This window comes from Artemia franciscana, chromosome 13, assembly GCF_032884065.1.
Source record: "Artemia franciscana chromosome 13, ASM3288406v1, whole genome shotgun sequence".
Lineage (NCBI taxonomy): Eukaryota > Metazoa > Arthropoda > Branchiopoda > Anostraca > Artemiidae > Artemia > Artemia franciscana.
Genome location: NC_088875.1, coordinates 39,910,280 through 39,932,137, shown reverse-complemented (window position 1 = coordinate 39,932,137; position 21,858 = coordinate 39,910,280). Strand labels below are relative to the sequence as shown.

General features: G+C 35.0%; 1 long non-coding RNA gene across 1 annotated transcript in view; it reads left to right on the top strand.

Annotated features, from left to right (window-relative positions):
* Window positions 1-7,909: 7,909 nt before the first annotated feature.
* LOC136034922 (uncharacterized) overlaps window positions 7,910-21,858 on the top strand; it is a 54,628-nt gene continuing 40,679 nt past the window's right edge. Inside the window, exons 1-2 of the long non-coding RNA XR_010619294.1 lie at window positions 7,910-7,983; window positions 21,143-21,421. This is a non-coding gene — a long non-coding RNA (uncharacterized LOC136034922). The remainder of the gene's footprint in view (window positions 7,984-21,142; window positions 21,422-21,858) is intronic.

Here is a 21,858-nt window from a genome sequence, read left to right as displayed (position 1 = left end):
AAGAGTTTCGGTTACTATTGAGCCGGGTCGCTCCTTACTACAGTTCGTTACCACGAACTGTTTGATTTTGCCCTTTTCGAATTTGATGGTCGAGCCCGTTTTTAGCATAGTCAAATATGTAGCGACGGAAGAAAGAAATAGGTAGAAACCTGTCAATTTTATTGACAATTGTAAATTAAAGACCTCTACTACAGGTTAAACTAAGCTTGAAGAGAGCGAAGCTATAAGTTTGGTCGTTGTTTTCCGACAAAAATCTTTTTCAAAAATTATAGAAGGCAAAGGATCAGCCACAGCTGATGAATGTGAGGACCAATTTTTTCCATGATTTTCCACATTCATTTTTTATGAGTTCCCCTTTATTTGTTCTTTTTATGCCAAAAAGAATAAACGAGTCTTTACTTTTTCTGGTGTTGAAATGTCGAAAATGTCAGTCAACAAGACTCTTCGACCTGCTTGATTGCCAGGTCTGATTAAGAAGCCATATTGCAATATTAAAAAAAAAAATAAATATATGTTAGCAGGAAATAGGATCTAAGCGGTCTGTGTTTGCCAGGAAAAATTTTGGAATGTTGACATAAGTTTTTTTCAGGATTTTTTTACCGAAAAATAATGGGTTATTATTTCTTTTTTTTAGCGTGGAAATACTGGTCTTCAGTTGCATAAAGGATTTTTCAAACAGTTCGTGGTAACGAACTGTAAGTAAGGAGTGACCCGGCTCAATAGTAACAGAAACTCTAAAAACGGAATTTCAATACCAATAGATAGATCAGAAGCATCCGATTTCTTATGCTGATTTTAAATATATCAGTCTCATCAAGTTTAGTCCTACATATCAAAAGTTACGAGCCTTAGAAAATTTGCCTTATTTTAAAAAAAGGGGAAACAACCCCTAAAAGACATAGAATTGTAATGAAAATCGCACCATCTGATTCAGCGCATTAGGGAGCCCTACTGTCCAGATTTCAAGCTCCTATCTGCGCATATGTGGAATTTTGTACTTTTTGCCAGAAGAAAGATCACGGATGCGTGTTTATTTATTTTTTTTTCCAGTGTTGATCGTCTCGACCCAGTGGTTCTAAAATTTTGCGAGAGGGCTCATTTGAGCTGAAACTAGAAGTTCTAGTGCTCTTTTTAAGTGACCAAAAAATCGGAGGGTAACTAGGCCCCCTCCAAAGCTCATTTTTCCCAAATTCGCCAAGGCTCAAAATTTCAAGATAGCTATTTTGCTCAGCATATTCGAAATATCTGATAACTATGTATTTGATGACGACTTAAACCCTTAAAGTCCCTGGGGAAGGGTTGGAAGTTTTGAACTTGGCCCATTGTTTGCATATAACCTAGTATTGGTTATTGGGAAATATACACACGTTTTAAGGGGGATTTTTCTACGGGGGGGGGGGCAGGGGGCAAGAGAGAGGGTTATGTGGGAAGGTCTTTTCATGGAAGAATTTTTCATGGGGAAGAGAATTTTTGTGAAGGGGTGCTAGATTTCCCAGCAGTATTAAAAAAAAGAAATTAAATAGAAAAACAAGTTTTTTCAATTGAAAGTAAGGAGTAGCATTAAAACTTAAAGCGAAAATAAATTATTACGTATATGAGGCGAGTCGTACCCTCGTCAATGCTTCGCTCTTGACGCTAAAGAGCTATTTATTCTAATTAAACGGTCTTTGTGATTCAGGTGTTATTCTTAAAGAATTGGAACAAAAATTCGAAATTTAGCGTAAAGAGCGAGGTACTGAGGAAAGGGTGATCCCCCACATATTACGTTTATGAGGAATTTCACCCCCTCTTCAATACTTTCTTTACACTAAATTTTTAATTTTGTCAAATAACGGCCGATATAAGAAATAATTTGTCTGTGTTATTTTCTAGCCAATCTTAGGATTTAATTTTACTTTAAGCAGCATCATAACTTTGATTTTTATGTGATAATAAACCAAAGATAGTGTATATATTCGGCTTTTTACAACTTAAAGTAAGGAATATCATTAAAACTAAACACAACCAGAAATTAGTACGTATATCTTTAAGAGCCCCATTCATATACGGAATAACTTCTGTTCATTTTAAGTTTTAATGTCCTCCATAGTTACAGTTAAAAAAAATTGTTTTTTTTTATATTTAATTTTAGACAGTTTTTCAACTAATGCATGTTCGAATTTTGCTCACTGTAAATGAAAAATAACAAGTAGTAGTACAGTAGTAGTAGTAGTAGTAGTAGTAGTAGTAGTAGTAGTAGTAGTAATAGTAGTAGTAGTAGTAGTAGTAGTAGTAGTAGTAGTAGTACAGTAGTAGGAAAATAACAGTAGTAGTAGTGAAAATAACAGTAGCATTTTTTCGTCAAAATGCTGGGGGGAGGGGCAAAGTTTATCCAATCTTCCAAAATCAATTAAAAATGGTGGTAAAAACTAAAAAAAAAACAATTTTGGACCATAAAGGTACTATTTAGTACTACAAAAGTACTATCTAGGTACTTCATAGTACTATAAAGGTAAATATGCACTAACAAAACTGATCCGCTTCTGTTGATGCTTGAAATTTATAAGTTGATTTGGTTTTGACAAGATTTGGGAAGAAACCAAATTTCAGTTGGGGAGGCAAACTGAGATCTTATGGGGGGGGCGTGCTGAGATCTAAGAGGGGCAATGCCCCCTCCATCCTGTCCAATAGCAAATTACAACCCCTGGCTCCTAATTCCCCTCTTCCCCTTCTATATAATGCAAATTATTGTACATTACTGCCTAATTTTTGCTTACATTTGATTTTATATTACTGTCATAAGCATAAATATGTGCCTACCTAAAGAAATTTCAGGTTTTACCCTTGATTGTAGTACGGCTGATTATTTGTCTCCGTAATATATCAACATTTTGATCATAGTGTGACATACTTTCAGGTATATTTAAAAAAAAGCCTCTCTAGTCTGATGAAAGTAGTAATTAACTAATCCATTTTGGTTTCATCCAGTACTGCGTCACGAAGTGTAATAAACTTTATCAGCTGGTGGAAATTTTTAGATAGAACTGAGTTTGAGATCAGGGTTGCAACCCCTAGTGATTTATCACTAATTCTAGTGATATTTTATGTCACCTAGTGATTTTCTTCTATCTAGTGATATATACTGATTTGTGTTCCAAAAATAGCATTTTTTCCTAATTCTAGTGATTTTTTACGAAATACATTTTTCTTGGGAAGTAAGTAGAGGAAGGACTTAGTTCCCAATTCATTAGCACCAACACATATCGTAGTCAACTGACATCTGTCTGTTGACGTGACCTTCCCTAATTACTTGTGAATTTGATGTAAAATGATATTACTTGGCGTGTGGATGTTTTCAGACCCGATTCGTCAACATTCTAAATGTCCTCTGGCCTGAACATGTGATCATCTAAACATATAACCAGGCTGTTAAAGGAAGCGCCTACGCTGTGACGGTTGAAAGCAGTTGCACGTCACAAGCTTGTACCTTCTAGCATTCTTACAGATAGATTTTTAAGGGATCCATAAAACCAGCGTACCAATCTTTTCCTTTAATTCCTCCAGTGTTTCCACTTCAGTTATCTGATACTCTTAATAATGGCATAAGTGTATGCATATTAACGTGCCTCTAGGGGAGTACTGTCGAGATGCATATTAGCTATCGTTTTCAAATGAGTTTTTAGTCCTTTTTCTTGTTCCTCTGTAAATATTTATCATGTGTTGGAAAAGAGTGTAAAGAAACTCAGGTAAGACTTTGTAGAGGGATATTCAGCTTCTCAAATTTTGTCATATAGTCTTGCAGAGTCACCATGTCATGGCCCTTCCAGAGAATCCGACTGACTTTTTGTAGATTAAAACAGGAAAAACTGCTGGTTTCTTTTCTGCTGCTTCCCAGCCACCTTTCTTCTCTCTCTCTCTTCTGTTTTGATTTTAAGAATTTTATCTTGAATGAAATTTAACAGGTTTACTTACTGGTTCACCTACTGGTCTGACAGGATTAAACAACGCCAGAATCAATCAAGTTTTGTGTTTCGAGGTTGTCTTTAACCTTAAAATATGCTTTTTTAACGGCATTTACAAGCAAAGGTCACTTTTAGACACCTGGGTACATCATACCGAATCTACCCCGGATATTGTTTTCTAACGCGGGAGTTCACCATTCTACGGGATGGAAAAATGCTAACAGAAAACTGGTGAAGATTACACATCTCGAATGCTGCCAAAAGACAGGCAAATAATAAGAGGGTTAAACATAATTTAACTGCTTTTCTAATATTCATAATTAAGCATAGGTGTGCATACAAAAATCAACAGAATTCCAGATTTAATCACCATAAGACGTGACCTAGTCTGATATTTTAGGTAAAACTATTAATCAAGGCAAGACATTTTAAAAACATACACTGCCATTGGTCAGAGCTTTTATAGTCCACCAAAAGTCCCCGCAGGTTTTTATATTGAGATTATTTGCTTTGGCTAAACGTGGACCAGTCACCCCTATACTAATTTGGATTTTAACTTTTGTCCAACTTTCAATTTTTGAATGGAACTCTTAGAAAAAAAAGCTGTTATCTCACCGTAATTTGATTCCTGTTAAATTGCTTTTATGGTATTTCTGTTGTCTGGAAAGCAGAAGTATGATAGTGAGGCTATTATAACGTAGCAGGGCAAGAAAAGTAGAACATGGAAAATGCTAAAGGTCGAATTTTAGCGAAATATAAAATGACGAGTTTCTCAGAATCTATAATCGAAGGACCTTGGGAAGCTTTTTAAGCCCTTTCCCCTAAATCACAGAATCGTCTGCCCCCTCTTGACAAGATACAGCCTATGTCCATGCCAAAAAAAATTATCCTCGCACAAGAAAGCTAAACCTTCTTGAACCTGTTGGTGCCATATGTTTCCGGCTTAATTTTGATGATTACTTTTTTTTTCTTCTCCGATTTACTGTTTAATTTGGTGCGTAATACTGTCAAAATTGCAAAAATTTACATGAAAATTTTTCAACAAAAATGAATTTGCGGTTTCCTTTCTAAATTCTTAAGATACTTTTTGTGTATAAATTCCTCTTTTTCCCATTCCTTAGCACTTTTCATCGAAACTAAAATAAAAACTCAATTAAAATCATCAGGTTTAGAAACCTTATTTTCCTCAGGGAAGAGGGAGGGGGGGGGGAGGTTCTCTGGGGTATTTTCCAAGGGGGTATTTTCAGGGGATATTTTTCGCAGGGGCTATTTCCCGGAGGGGAGAGGTAAACGCCTTGAACCGTTTTTCATATTTGTCCATGAAATAATATTCATTCTTGAAGCTATGAGACAAAAGATACTGAAGTGTAAACAGGCCAGGGAAGAAAGAAGGTAAAAGGTCCACACATTAAACTATAGAATAATCTCTCTTCGTTTGTAAATAGTTTTTTTGAAACCCCTTAATATTTTTAGCTAGGAACTGCTTAATACATATTCAAACATCCAACTTCTATAATGTTGAAATATTTTGCTTTTATTTTATTCATCCGCAATTTAATATGTCCCAAAAATATTGGAACTTCTAAAAAATTTCTTTCTTGGATGGAAAGCTGCTGGGAGATTAGATGGTTGGGGAAAGTGGAGGACGGGACGGTGGTCAGCAGTATCCCCATGTAGCCCAAACTTATATCAATGTAAGTTGACCTTTTCATTGCAATGTGTTTTACTGAGATCTGGCTCTAAATCTGGTTGATTTTTTGCCTATCTACAATAAAATGCCTCCGTCGGTAAAAAGCTAATAAATAAATTAAAGTTATTCACAACAGATAAAAAAGATTGCCCATCTAAAGCCACGAGCCAGACAAAATTTCCTTTGAAAAAGGGGGAAGGACCCCCTGAAAGTGTAAGAATATTGACGAAACTCACATCATTAGATTTAGTGTATCAGAGAACTCTATTGTAGAGGTTTGATGCCCTTGCCTACAATGGAGAATTTTTTTCCCCCGAAAGTTCATCTTATTGGACCAAAAGTCCTATCGTATTGGAAGAGGGATCATTCAAACGGATACTAAAAGTTTTACCGCCCCTTTTAAGGGGCCAAAATACTGAAGGACAGCTAGCCCTTCCTAGGCTCTTTTTCTCCAAAAAATTTCTGATGAAAGTTTTGAGCTGGCCACTTTGTTCATAGCTGAATGGTCCAATAAATATGCTTTTGAAGATAACAAGACTTTCCAGAGCCCCTGCAGTTAGTTATTTTTAAGTTATGAAATATACCCATTGTTTACATATAGTTTTGATATTGGGCAGTATGCTTACATTTTTGGGCTGGGGTATTTTTCTTGGAGACAATATTGTATGAGGGGGTGGGGGTGTGAAATTTTCAAATAAAATCCTGGAGAGGGGGTTGGAGCCACTTTTGCATTATCAAACGAATTTGACTGTGTAAACAGAATGGGACAAGTCCAAAATATTAATCTATGAAATAATTTATCTTACTAGGAACCAAAATGATATGCTGGTGCCATCCACCCCTGCAGTTCGCTCATACTTGGGTCTGAGAGTTGCCGTCGGGCGGGCCTGGAACTCCAGTCCTGTTGGGATTTGACAGTCCTGTACCTTAGGCTCTTTCAAGAAACAGTTAGATAATTTTTTATTAAAAAGAATTTAAAAGAATTAAATTAAATTAAAATTATTTTCTTCAGATTTGTGTGGTCTGAGTGTTGGTTCCTCGATGTTTGTTTGGTTATTGATCTTTTTAGATTTTGAATCAGTATCCCAAACTCAGTTTCATTTAAAAATTACCACCAACTGTTAAAATTTTGTACACTTTGTGACGCAGTTCTTTAGTTCCCAAAATAGATTAAATTTACGGTAGACTAGACAGACCGGTTTTTTAATATACCTGAGAGTACGTCACACGGTGGTAAAAATGTTGACATATTACAGAGATAATTAACTAATTGTACTATAAAGAAGGGAAAAGGGTGAAATTTCTTTAGGTAAGGACATATTTATGCTTCTGACAAGATTAATGAATCAAATTTAAGCAAAAAATAAGCAATATTATAGAATAATCTGCATTATATAGAGGGGAGGAGCGGAGTTAGGGCCTCTCCCCGTACATTCTTAAGTCTGTAATCCATTCCTGAAAGTTCATTTTCCTAATTATCTTTCAAGATAGTGAAAAGTAGCTACATATAAACCAAGTAGTTGTTTATAAACAAAATATTTATAAATAAAAAGTTTATTATCTATGGCTATAAACTTAACTAAAATTATTATGCAATCTTTCTTATTTAGTAATACCTTAAAATTTTCATCTTTAAATTTAAAACATACATGTTTCGAATTGCCATAAAAGCTGATTCGTTGATTTAGTGCTATAGATATTTCGGTTCAATGATAGGGTCACTCAAAATAACCCCATTTATAGGAAAACCTCCTGGTCAGATTTTCTGTTTTATCAAATGCAACTCTGTTCCATTTTCCAAAACTCATTTTAATTGTCGTCGTGATGCTGCGAGTTTCAAGCCGATGTTTCGTAGTCAAGCCTGAACGTTTAAAATGTTCAGTAATGTTGTATTTTTAAAGGAGTCTTTCCGCTGCACTGTCTGTGGATGCAACGTTTCGGAAAACAAAATATTTCTTTTTGAGAGATTTTTAGGCATTGTGTGTGACTTTTTTCTCAAAAATGATTTTTTTTTTCAACTACAGGAATTTCCAGAAATAATTGACTACGAATAGGTAATCTGTTTTATAGAACAATTAAAATTGCAGATTATTTTAATACTATTTTTTCAATTTGTGCTAAGTTCTAATTTTAATTTTTGGTGAGTGAGGTATGAATAAATTTGATCGAGAACGAAGGCCGAGACCGAGTCCATTGATTTTTAATTAAAATTAAGTAGGTTATGTTTAGATTCGTTATGTAGCTTCATCTGTCATTTTATTGTAGGCAACGTAGGACAAGAACCCGAAGAAGGAGAATAAAATAAATGCAAGAAGAGAAGCAGAATTTCAAGAAACACGAGGCAGGATCATGGTTTGGAGTTTGATATTGCATTATTTTGATAACTAGAACTAGGTTATCTCTTTTTCAAGCAAAGTAGGGCTACATAAATAAGTGTACAAATGCTGCTAGTCTCCAGTGAAAATATTCTGCCTATTTACCAAAGAGAATATGAAAGACATGTGCCTTATCTAGAACACTAGGCCTAGCCTCTTTTTGGGCCTGGTGCTTCTTATCTAGCCTTTTTGTCTCACATCAAAAGTAAAATTGTTGAATCAGTCAGGGTAAAATTATACTCTAGCTACTTTTGGCTATCTTGGAAAGGGGTTAGGTTAGGAAAATGAAACTTTCAAGAATGGGTCTATGGTCTAAAGTATGTCTTGGGAAGATATTTTGAAGTACCTACCTCCACACCTTCATAACTTCACAACTTTGATCAATCCCAATTTATAAAATTTTAAAGATATGTGAATACATATCCCAAATTCTGAAAAAAAAATATTGATAGGCCTATGGCTTAAAACACTAGGCTACCTTCTGGTAGGTAAAGTATACTGGGTAGGTAAAATACCTTCATGTGACATACTTTGATGCCTCTTACACATGTGAAATTGTATTGCAAACATTAGAAAAGAAACTGGTATAGGCCTATCAACTTCTTGATAGGCCTACCAGATGATTAGTTTTGGCTTGTTTAGAGAATACATTTTATTTAAATATTTAGTTGCTATTTTGGTTAGGTTAGAATAGGTTTCTTTAGGTCATGTATTTGATATATGCTATGCTTTACCCCCCTCCCCCCCTAATGTACAAATATATTACCAAAATTTGTTTCTAAACTATTATATTTTTATCATACTTAGGTATATTTCATTATAACTAACCTAACTTCAATTCTTAAGTGTGTTCTAGCTAACAAGGAAGTTCCCATACTTTAGCCCATAGACCCATCCCTGAAGTTTCACTTTCTTAACCTAACCCCTTTCCAATAGTAGTCAATAGTAGCTTAAGTAGAATTTTACAAAGGTCCATACTAAATTCTTCCAATTAGCCTACCCTCTCAATTATTTAGCCTACAAAAATTTATAACATTCTCAGAAGTTAATTAATGCTCAAGAGTAAAGGTAGCCTTAGTTATAAATAGTTCAAGGTCTGTAATATCTATGAAGTAATTAACCAAGCAGAGTGATTTGTAATATTCTGATTTAGCTAGCTTTTGCTATTTTGGAAAGGTATTAGGTTAGGAAAATGAAACTCAGCAATGAATCTAGGTCTAAAAACATAATCTGAGAAGGTAATACCAAGTTTCCGTGTTAACTCTCCTCTGATTTTTAAGTCTAAGAAATTTGCCTACTTGATACAAATTTTGAACTGTTGAAATTTTGACAATACAACAAGTTACCTTAATTTTTAGTTATCAGCTTCTTTTTGTATGTTTCAGTTCTGAAAATACAGTTCCTGTAATTTGAGTAGTATTTTAAGCCATATCTTTGGTTTTTCCTAAATTAAAGAAATGTAACCTATTTGCAGATCTTTTAAACCTCATCAATTAGAATTGTGCAAAGATGTGAAGCTGAAAACAGTCCCAGTATTTCATTTGTTACTTGTCTGTTATAGTGCCAACCCCAAATATCTTTATCCAAGTAGAACCTGTTTCTCTGATGCTGAATCCTATTGAAAAAAATATGATGAAAACACAATACTTTATTAACAACTTTATGGAAATGTCTAGCTCTTATTCATAACAGGCCATAGATGATCATTTGTAAAACTACAGATAAATGAAACAAATGGCATTCTGCCATAATCAAACTATATATTGACATGCAAATGAGCTCGTTTCTGACATGCCTTTCTCATACACCTCCAGCAAGGCTTTTTATCAAAAGGTATAAAATAATTTTGTGTCTATTGACAAGCTGTTATGTTTTGGGCACCAGCCTCTTAACCTGGAAAAATCTAATTGCCTCTTCTTCAGTCTTCAGCAAAGATCAAATTTTCATTTGACATCTGTGGTCAGACACTATTCTAATGTAGATTGCAAACTAAAAGAATTTTATACATGGTAAAAAAAACAATTCCACATAGGGTGTACTTTGATGAAGAATTTGAGTTTGGCACTATAACAGACAAATAACTTTCATTTAAGCAGATGATATGTTTTGCAAGATTTCACTTCATAGCACTAACATTTTAAAGTTCATCAAAGGTCACTGCCCTCTTTACAGACTTCAGTCTTTAGAACTATCCCTGGAAGTTTTATTTTCACAACAATCCCTTTGCATGATAACAAAAAGTAGCTAAACTAGAATTTTACCAAGATATTCCCAGAATAATTGGGTAGGTAGGATAAATAGCTGATTGAAGGTAACAAATTTGTTTTGTGGTGTTTAAGGGGTAAATTATGAGGGAAAATTGTAGACAAGCTACTTTTTGTTATCCTATTGATGTTAAGAAAATGGAACTTTCATGGATGTATCAACTGGCTAAAATGTCTCAGGAAAGTATTTTGAAGTGCCTACCTCCACTCCTTCTGCCTCAAGAGAGCACTTCAATAAAGAAGCATGGATGCTCTGAAAAGCAGACAAAAATTTACTAAATGTTTTACAGAGAAATTGCCTATGGATTGCTCTGGATACCCTGTCAACTGACCCTATTTTAAACAGTAGACTTTACAAAAAATGTAGTTTAATGCTGCTTTTTAGGGCTATAATTAAACAAAGGTTTAGTTGGCTAGGCCAGGATGACAGATTGCCAAAGATTGTCCTTCTCAGTCAACCTTCTAGGGCTAAACAGAAAGCAAGTTGTCCTTATCAGGGGTGGGAGGGTGTCATAAATAAAGATTAAAAGGAAATGGGACTTCCTGGGAGGGTGTAAAGAAGGTGGCTTTTAATAGATTGGATTGGAGGAGGAGCAAGCATACCTGTGTTGGCCCTAGGCAGCTTGGTGCTGCAGTGAGTTATTAGTAGTAGCAGTAGTAAATAAAGAACAAGAAACTGGTTACAGCTTCTGACTTTAGATCAATCCCAATTTACAAGGTTTAAAATTTCTGCAAACAGAATTCCAAAATTTACAGAAAAAACCATTGAAATAGTATTAGAATCAGCAGTAAATATAATAAAATAACAGGGAATCCAGTACTAGCTTAAATAATTAAATCTTGAATAAAATTAAATCTTTCACATAACAACAGATTTTAAGAAAACAACTCTCACTTCATATTATTTTTAATAATCATAGTTAACTCATTTTGCATGCTGCTAACCTTTGTCTTTACTTCTTACAATGTTTTACACTTTTTCTACCAAATTTTTGGAAAAAGTATGGATTTGATGAGTATTTATTCTGTTTTTCAACTTTTGCTGAAACAAATTGGATCTACAAAGTTTATTTAAAGCTGCCACTACTTAGAAACTGCAGTGGCATCAACACTTAACACCATCAAGATTATATTTTCAATATATCTTAAGAAAAACAAGGTGAAATTAAAGTTGTATGAACCAGTCAATATAGTGAATCATGCTGTTGGTGAAAAATTTATGTAGTACTTCAACCATAAAGTTATGTCTTTTCAAGTTTATATCCAACTTAAGATGACATTCAGCAACTTTTGATTTACCAAAATGTTCTGCCCAATAATTTTTTTTGCCCAGATTGTAAGAATAAATGTTATTTTGATGAAGCAGTACATTTGTTCTACTGTCAGAAAAGAACTGAGCATAGAAGTTTTAGTTGTCAAAAAAAGATACAATTACCAACAATCTGTTTGTGTAGAGACTTTGTGCCACAACCCAAAAATTTTTCTTTAATGTAGATAACAGAGATGATGTGGATTCCTTGCAATATGGGTAGAGGATAAATTAAAATTGTGGTTAAGCATTGTAGGAAGCTACAGTGAAAAATTGGGTTATTCAGGGATAATTGTAGAAATTGGAAAAATAAATAATAACAGAGGACATTTTATTGAAGGGCAGTGGGTGTTTGGCACATTGAGGGGGCTGAGAAATTTTTTTTATTATTCCTGTTCCAGAATGGTCAGCAGAAACACTGTATGAGATTATATACAAATGGTTTCTTCCCAGTGCAACAATAATCTTTGATTGCTGGAGAGTGTAAATTACTTTGAACAATTAAGGTATTCAGCACCTGACAGTGAATCATTCCTTAAAATTTTGTGGATCCTGTGACTGGTGCTCACACACAAAACTTTGAAAGTCTAAGACATTCAGTGGATGAAACAATCCCCAAGAGTGGTAAATCAGGAGAGCACATGGCAGGCTATCTAGCCAAGTTGTATTGGAAGACTATTTTCCCAGATTAAGGTGCAAGATTACACCATTTATTGCTTCAGGTGGCTTAGCTGTACAAACCTCACATTCATCAATCAGCTGAAAGTTCACTGACCACCAGCCAAGGGTCAAATTAAATTCTATCTTAATATTTTATTATTACCAATCATCTTTAAATTAATTCCGTTTTACCAAAATTTATTTTTATCATCCATATTCATCATATTTGATCAAAAATTAATCATCTGTATTTACATTATTTTATCTGACTGAGAAACTGCTATGTCACCCTTACCTTAGACCCTTAGATTCTTCTGTGCCTCCAGAGGCGCCTAGGGCGTCCAAGAAGAGTCTCCAGTCGTCTTTGAAACTTGCAGCTGCAATGTCTTCCCACTCCAGCTGTATTGAGCCATGAAGGTGCTGCAGGTTGTTGTTTTAGGTACAACAGAGTGGGTCTTCCTCTGTGGTGGGTGCCATTGGGTAACCAGAAAAAAGTAGACTTGGGAATTCTGGAATCGTCCATGTGCAGCACATGTCCAAGGTAGCTCGATCTGCGCCTTTGTATGGACTTGCCAAGGGATGGTTGACCTTTGACGTTTCTAATGTGCTCGTTTGTTACCTTCTGGGTTCAATGGATGCCAAAAAATGTACGTAGGCACATATTTTCAAATGACTGAATTCTCCTCTCTTGTTCTTGATTGAGATGCCATGTTTCAGCTGCATAGAGGAGGACGAGCAGGACGTTGCTGTTGTACAGGCAGAGCTTAAGCTGGACAGAGAAAGTACTTTATCTCCAAACTTTTTTGAGTCTGTTGAAGGTGCTGCTAGCTTGCCCAATTTGGACAATGACTTCTTTAGCTGTGGATTCTGTATTCTCAATAGTGCTGCCAAGATATTTGAAATGGACCACTAGTTCCACATCATTATTGCCACATTTAATGTTCATTGGTGAACTGCTAGTTGCCATGCCTTTGGTTTTACTGGGGTTGATATTGAGGCCAAAACCTTCTGCTTTTTGTTGGATGATCAAGAGCAGTGCTTGAAGCCTTGATTTGCAGGTTTTGAGGATGGCAATATTGTCAGCAACTTCTAGGTCGCTCAGCAGGCAATCATTTAGATGCAGCTCAGTTGAGTCAATGCTCCTCAGTACAAAATTTATGACGATTGCAAACAGTAGAAGGGATCTTCTACTGTTAGTGATAGAATGGAGTCACCCCTGTTTCACCCTGGAGAGGATGGGAAATTTGCGTGAATTTCCCTCTGCTGTCTTTGCACAACAGGTTGTATCTTCATACATCACCATGATGAGATTTACTATGATATCAGGGATACCATAGTGGCAAAGGAGCTTCCAGAGTGACTGGCGGTCTAATGAGCCAGTCTATGAAGATTATGTAAAGTTTATTGCGCCATTTCCAGCTCTCCTTCATGAGCATTTGCAGTGTGAATATTAGGTTCATGCAAGAGCGGTTTGGGTGGAAGTCATGCTGTTCTTCAAGCAGGTATTCCTTTAGGTGATGTTGTATTGGGACAATTTGCCAGGAATCAAGAGCAGGGTGATACCTAGCCAGTTGTTACAGAGCATGGTATCGCCCTTCTTGAAGAGCTTCGCAAGTGTACTGTGACGCCATTCCGAAGGTAATTTTGTTGTTGTACAGATGGTTCCAAAGAAGTTTTTTCAATAGGTGACACAGGTGTGCATGGAGCATTTCAGCATTTCTGCTGTGATGTGATCTTCTGGTGATCTGCTGTTTTTCAGCATTTGACTGCCTTCAGAATTTCGTCTTCAGTCGGGGGCTCTGTGTGGATGTCTAGCAAGATCTGAGAATCTTCAGGGATGGAGATTGGTTCGTCCGGGGGGGGGGGAGGGTCTGTTCATTATTTTGTCGAAGGTGTTGGCCCACACCTCCTTCTCTTCAGGACTGGTAACCAGAATGCCGTTTTTGTTCTTCACTGGACCATTGCTGGCTCTCTTCTTCCCAATGATCTCGTTTGTTATCTTGCACAAGGACCTGCTGTCTCTGTTCTGGGCAGCTTCTTCAGCTTTTGTGGCCTTTGCTTCATAGAAATGGCATTTGTCTCGGCGCGTGCTCTTTTTGACAGCTTTGTCAGTCCGTCTGTAATTCTTGGTCTTGTAGATCTGATTCACATCATGGCAGGCAAGGATCTAAAGTTTTGCGACTTTTCTCTCCTCTATGAGCTGCCAAGTGCGGTCTTATAGCCACTGGTCCTTTGGTTTCTTGTGGTGCACAGGGGTCTTGCCTGCTGACTCAATATAGAGGATCTTTATCTGGTCCCATATAATCTCCTGGTCATCTTGGATACTGATGTAGAGTGCTTTGAACTTGTTGCAAAGTTTGGTAACAAACTTGTGCCTGGTCGTTTTGTCTAGTAGCTTGTCAGAATCAAATTGGGGTTCTGAATTGGGTACCTATTTCTCATTCCTCTTCAACTTTAGGGAGAATTTGGTTACTAGCAGGTTTTGGTCTGATCCAATGTCCACGCCTCTATATGCTCTCACATTTTGTATACTGGAGAGGAACTTCTGGCTGACCGATCTGGATTCTAACTGCGCCACCAGGGGAGGTACATGACCACTTGTGGACGTCTCTATGAGGAAAGAGGCTGCCTCCTATCACCAGATTATTGGCCATAGCAAAGTCAATAGGCATTGTTCCATTCTTGTTATGCATGCACATGCCATGCCTACTGAGTGCCTGTGGGCAGTAGGACTCGTTGTTACCAACGATGTCATTTAAGTCGCCAAGAACACACATGATGTCATGTTTTGGAATGTTGTTGACCACTGCCTGTAGAGTGTGGTAGAATTCTTCTTTGGTCCCAACTTCTACGACGTTCGTGGGAGCATAGTAGACTACTACAGAAAGTTTGGCTTGTCACCCAGTGAAACGTTCTACGAGAATTTTTGGCGATATGGCAGTTTATTTCAAGAGAGATCTTGAGGTTTCCCTTGTCATGATGAGTGGAACTCCTTGTTCATGCCTGCTTTTGGTGCTGCTGTAGAGGATTGTAGAATGATTGTCAATTTGTTTCTCTCTGGAACCAGTCCATCTTACTTTGGACAGTGCAAGGATGTCTAAATGGTATCTACACATTTCCTGGCGTACTTGTTTGGTCTTTGATAGTTGGGACATTGTGCAGACATTCCAAAAACCAAATTTTAGGTTGTTGTTTGCTTTTAAAAATCGTGTCTGGGGCATGCGTTTTTCGTTGTTGATAGGGGTTCTGATCCGAGGGTCTTCCTTAACGTTTCTGTTGCAAGAAAATGTTTCCCCAGGGGATTACTCCTCTGGTTCCCGGGAACGGATTGCAAGTCCTTTGCCCAACCCTCCTCATTTGTCCAGGCTTGGGACTGGCCGCTGAGAGGCACGATTTGTGCGCCCAACAGGCAGAGTTAAATGTCACCCTAGTATAAAAAAATAAACTTTTATGCACATTTGTCTAACATTTGTTCTTAACTGTGTGTTGGCACCACTGCAATGACTTTAGCAACCTTGATAAGGTTGATGGGGTTTTATTCTGTGTTGAAATCACTTCTGATTTCTAAAGTTGTGTCTATAAGCAAACTTTGAAATGGCAATTGTTTCAACACATTCTCTGAAACTAAAAAAATGCTTGTGGATTCCATGCTTTTTTTTTCAGAAATTTCATAGGAAAAGTATAAAAAACTAAAAGAAGTGAATATAAAAGTTAGCTGCCTGCAAAATGTGCTGACTATTATCATTCTGCATATTAAGATGTAAGAATTGTTTTCCTAACATGTTTCCTTATGTGGAAGTAGCTATCTAGGCAATTGCCATAAGTCTATTTTCAAAGCTAAAACCTGAGAAAAAGAAACTGAAAACTGAAAAATAGGGTTTAATATTGTGTCGAAATTTCAATAGGTAATAGACCTGTTAAGCAGACCAATTTACAAAACTAGTAAGTAAAAAGATGATTAACATAATAGCTTGGCAATACCTTCCCAGAGTATTTTTTTGCCCTGGGTTCAATGCTTAAAGTTTAATTTTACTGACCTAATCCCTTTCCGAAATAGCAAAAAGTAGCTTGTCTAGAATTTTATCATTTAATAACTTGTCAGGACAACTTTTTAAAAGGAGGTTTCAACCATTTGTGCTAGACCAATGTAGATTTTTCATGTAGCCTTCTAGTTTTTCAATAGGCTTGTATTTTAGCTCAGGATGATGTATCTTTAATTTCTATAGGATATTTCTCTAGCCCTATTTCCTATCATTTATGTCCAAGAATAAGCTTGAGTTAGGACAAAATGTTTTTGCTATTCCAGGATTCCTAGTTGTTTTAGGCTTGGTCTTCTTGACATATTTCACACTATGTCCTACTTAGACTGATTTTAACCCTCCCCCCCACTATTCTCACTGATGCCAACAGCCCTAGCCTGGTCTGCTTAAATTTGAAGGTCTTATTAGTTTGAATGGCCTAGGTTTATACTTTAAATGTTCTCTAAGTATGAGAGCACAATTGGGGTAAATTTGGAGATCTTTCTATGGTAAAGGTCTAGACTTTCTGTTATTGAGAAGAAAACATGTAAATAAAACAATTCTTAGGCTACTTGATAATATGCAGAAAAATTTTAGCTACCACATTTTGAAACCTACTTCACAAAAATTTACCCAACCTTCTTCCCTGATGTGAAATTATAAAGCCTGTAAAACGAAAAGAGTAGCAAAAAAAAAAAAAAAAGGACAAAAGGGTGTTTGCTCTTGTTCTGCTGCCTTCCTATAGGCTTTGATCCTAAATAGGGGTAATAAAAATTCTAATTTGTCTTTGAGTGATCCCTTTAAAAAATTTCCACAAATGGTTTTTCTATATGATTTGGTTGGAGTAGAAATAAAAATCAGTCTTCATAATGCTGAATTGAAAGTAAACAGCAATGCCATCAGTAACAGAATCATAAGAACCCAAATATTGATAACATTAATTCACAGATTAAGCATCTTATGGTGATTCCAAATATGTATCTGTTTGGAGTTAGGAGTCAAATCCTCAAATTATTGGTAGATCAGATACTTTGAATAATTATAGAAAAAATAACGAAAACAATTGAAAAGATGGCATTCTTTATCCAAACCTGCAATCAAATTTAGCCCTGTATTTTAGCCCTGAATGAATATGTTTTTTGTGTCTTATAATTATAATTTCCTTCATTTTTTAACCAAGAGTGATTGTATTGGTCTAGCTCTACACTCTAAGAAAGCTATAATTTGTAATAGATATGTGGTATAAAACCATCTTAATATATTAGTGATTAATACCCAAAATTGAAAAAAAATTAAGGCTCTAAAATTCAATGAAGAATTTCTTAGTCTTAGTTTTAATGCTTTAATTCAAACAACCTATTTTGAAAATGCTTTACTTTCTATAACTACGTTTTCTTGAAACATTAAATATATTGGTGTTCGATAACCAAGTTAAAAAATATATGTGGGCTTTAATAATCTCTGTCCAACACTTCAGCATTGCTCCAAAAAACTGAATGCTAGGAATGATTATCTTATCTTCCATAAGTAGGCTGCTTTTATATACTTTTTTGTAATTACTTAGTTTTTTTTTTCATTTCTATATTTACTTGACAATACTGATTTCAAAACCTCTAAAAAAATATTTTTTACTAAGCATTGCCACCCTTCAAAAACAAAACCAAGAGCTATGTTGGTATTTGTTTTCAGTTTTCTGCTCAAGCATCAAACTATTGGATTGCAATTTAAATATTGGACAAAATTTGGACATACTGTTCTTACAAATTTTGTGTTGAATAGTATTCTTCTTCAAGTAGTCCACCAATAATTGTGCTACATAATTTTTGGGAGATGAAGAGGTTAATCTTCTTAATATGTTCCACTGTATATCCTACTTTGACATATTTTCAACGAGATTTTGATTTTCAATCAAAGTACAGAGAAAAGAGTAGCAAAAAGCATGGAAAAAGTGTGTTTGCTGCCTTCATATAGGCTTTGATCCTTAATAGGGGTATTGCAAATTCTAATTAGTTTTTCTCTGAGACACTGAAGGTTCCCATATATGGGAGTATCCTCTCTTGTGGAGGATACTCCCGCATTCTTTGTTTTTTTTCTGTTCTTTAAACTTAAAAAAAAAACTTGTCAATTATTAGTGCCTTTGTCACATTACCCCCCTTCCCCTAAGAATTTGCTCTAGATCTAACTTTTCAAATATATACTCTGTTTTATTTTTTTTCAATATTCAACACAGGGTTTATTTTTTTAAATATTCAACACAGTTACTCATGTTAAACTGGATATATTTGAGGCTACTTAGCACAATCGGTACTACAATGGACCAAAAAATGGGGAAAAATAAGAGAAAAATATATTATTAAGGCAATAAATGGGTTTATCAGGAGAAGGGAGTACACTGTAAGGGTAAGACTATTATCTTGAAAATGAGCATAAACTAAGGAATTCATTAGCAACAGAAATGACTTACAACCCCCTCGTCCTTAATGTACAAGTATATACTCTGAATGCAATAGATTTTCTATTATTTTGAAAAAACCGTTAGAACAAATTGTGTTGTTGTATTCATAAAAAAATTTGTGAAAAAATAGATATGATGCAACCAAACCCTCTAAGTAATAACAGATCTCGTTAAGCGAAAGCATAAAACACCTCTGAGCGTCTCATTATTTCAAATATAGTTTTTACTTAAATGGGACAATTAACCAGGCTTTAAAATGCTTTCTGGTACAATAGTTTTGATCTGAATATTTTAAACTTAAATTTCAATGAGTCAAAATTTGTTTTTTTCTGCATTAATTTCTGTTTTTTTTTTTTTTTTTTTTTTTTTTTTTTACATAGCCTTTTTTCTTAATGGGATCATTCTGATTCCCACAAATAAAAGGAGAATAGTATCTATCTGCGTTTCTGAAATTTTGGGCGTAAGTGCCTGGCTTTGTGGATCAGTAGATGCAAAATCTTCCTATACTCCCAACAGTTTGAGAAATGTGAAGTTATGATAGACATAACTATAATTTAAAGTGCTAACTTTTTTTGGAAATAATGAGTGATTTTTAGACTGAAAAATATAGTTGATTACTATAGATATAAAAACAAATGGGAAAATACTTTGACAACCTTAAAAGAAGAGATAAAACTGCACTGACATCTGTCAAAGGGAATATGAGAACATTTTGCAGAACAAAGAGATGGGTGGGCCCAAGTGAATGGTTAAGAAATAAATTTACTATTAGGTGTTAAATGAAATGGGAAGGGGAACAAGGTGGGCAGGGGCTAAAGGATTGAAAGAAAAACAGAGGGATAATGTAAGAGATAGAATAGAAGATATTCAAGATTATTTGGATCTTGCTCTTGCTTATATTCCTTTAGCATTCTAATGTAATCTTATATTTAGTTTATTCATCAGTAGTTTTTTGAAAGCTCCCATGAACGATTAGCCAAAATTTCTAATTTCAAATCAACAAACAAGTTTATTAAATATTCTGTTTCTCAGCCTACTAGGAGGAGTAAACCCCAACCACATAACCAAAATGAAAGAACTAAATGAATCAAGAGTAAAAAATTCCCCTTAAGTATTTATCTGCGGAGGGAATATTTCATAGAGGGAGGAGGTTCCCAAGGGGAATTTTTGTTGAAGGGTTGGATTTTTTCCAGTTGAATTATCTAACGGAGAAGATTTTCCGCAAAAGAGAGCTTGCTTCAAAAGCTCATTTTTTTATTATTTGTTGCTATTTTTTCTTAGCTCTAGCTATGAGCTGGTGGAGATCCTTGTCAAAATATTTTTTTTTTATTATTTTCTCTTCGTTTGCCCAATGGTTAAAAATATCCGTTGATTTCTAGATAATAATTTCTTGTTTATTGTTTCACTTCATGCATCTTTTTTGTAAAATTTTTTTTTTTTTGCAAAAGCCTTTTATTTCTAAAAGTGAATGCATTTCTTCTCAAATTAAAGCCTATGCAGAAAGCTATAATTTGACGCTATTTTCAGGTCTATCTAAATCAGGATACTGAAAATTCTGTTCTTTTTTGTCAAAAAGTAATGTCAACAAAACCCTACATTTTACGCGTCAATTTTATAATATTAATTTTGATTTTCTTATCATTCATACAAGTTTAATCTAAAAAAATGCAGAACAAATTGTGAAAATATAATTGGGTAGATGGACAAAATAGATTCAAATCTATTGATTAATAACAAAACCAACTCGTTAAGTTATGGGAAAAAGTTTCAATCTCCTTAAGAAAACAGTGATCAATCAGGTGATCAATATAGAAAAAAAAAACCTTCGCCAGCTTTGCCTCTTACTCAGACTATCACTCTTGGGTTTTTCTTCAATCAGCCATGGCCCTTAACTCTTTTATTTCAAGCCCACCAACTTGATTTTAGTTCTAAAATCTATTTCTTTTAAATTTGCCTAAAGATGGAGATCCATTAGAGGTGAGAAAGAAAAAGGACAACAAATAAATTCATTTGTCAGTTGACTTCTGACTATTAAATGAAGGATATTAACTTAATTCAGAATGTTCTGATTTCATAGTTTAAATTATGTTATGAAAGAGAGAAGAATAAGAGGTAAAAAGTAAAACAACAGAAAAAACACATGAATTTAATTATATTTAAAAGAAAATTACAATTCAAAATAACTTTTTGAACAAAATTGAATATTTAAGTATAATTTTAAATAAAACTGAAATTTATAACTGAAATTAAACTATAAAACAAAAATTTTTTCTTGATTCCAGTGTGAGGTGCTACAACTTTGAAAACAGAAGCCTGTTTTTTAATTTAAAAGGTTGAAGTATTTATTTACGGAAGTTAAAAGTACTTAGGAAAAATTTATGTACTAAAATCAATAATATTGTTCTTATTTGAGAAATTTTAAATTTCAGCAAATGACTCACCCCAAATTCATCTGTCCAAAATGTCCGTGAGACAAATCACAACCATACCACCTAGAAGGAAATATCTTCTCCATGTGATCATGCTGACAAGCTGACAAGCCATCTAGATCTGCGTTTTCCCAGCTGGAGCAACTGTCAAAAATTGCCATGAGAGCCTACCTGATGTTGTTTTTCTACCCAAAGAAAACATAGAGATTGGCAAAATCTACAGTCAGTGTTCTTGCTGTTACCTAACCGGTGTAATTGAAGCTGAAACCGATATGACAGGTATAAATACGTCTGGGAAAGCTTAGCTTTAAATAAAGAAGAAATATTGTTGTTTAGCCATTGAGGAGGGAGGGGGAGTGGAGGGGAGGCGGCTTTTGAGAGGTGAAAATGAATCAAATAAAAGGTATTACACACACAAGAGCTACTGTCCATGTAGAATTATTATTCAAGTTTTTAACACATTTGAAATAGTGTTTTTTTTGCCAATATTCATCACAGTCAGTCATTTTAAACTTGATATGTTCGAGGCTACTTAGCACAATCGGTACTACGACGGACCAAACAATGGAAAAAAAAAACACAGAAAAATATGTTATTAAAGCAATAAATGGGATTGTTAGGAGAATGGAGAACACTGTCAGGATAAGAAGTTTTATTTTGAAAACGAGCATACACTAAGTGATACTAACCGCAGAAATGACTTTCCAACCCCCTCC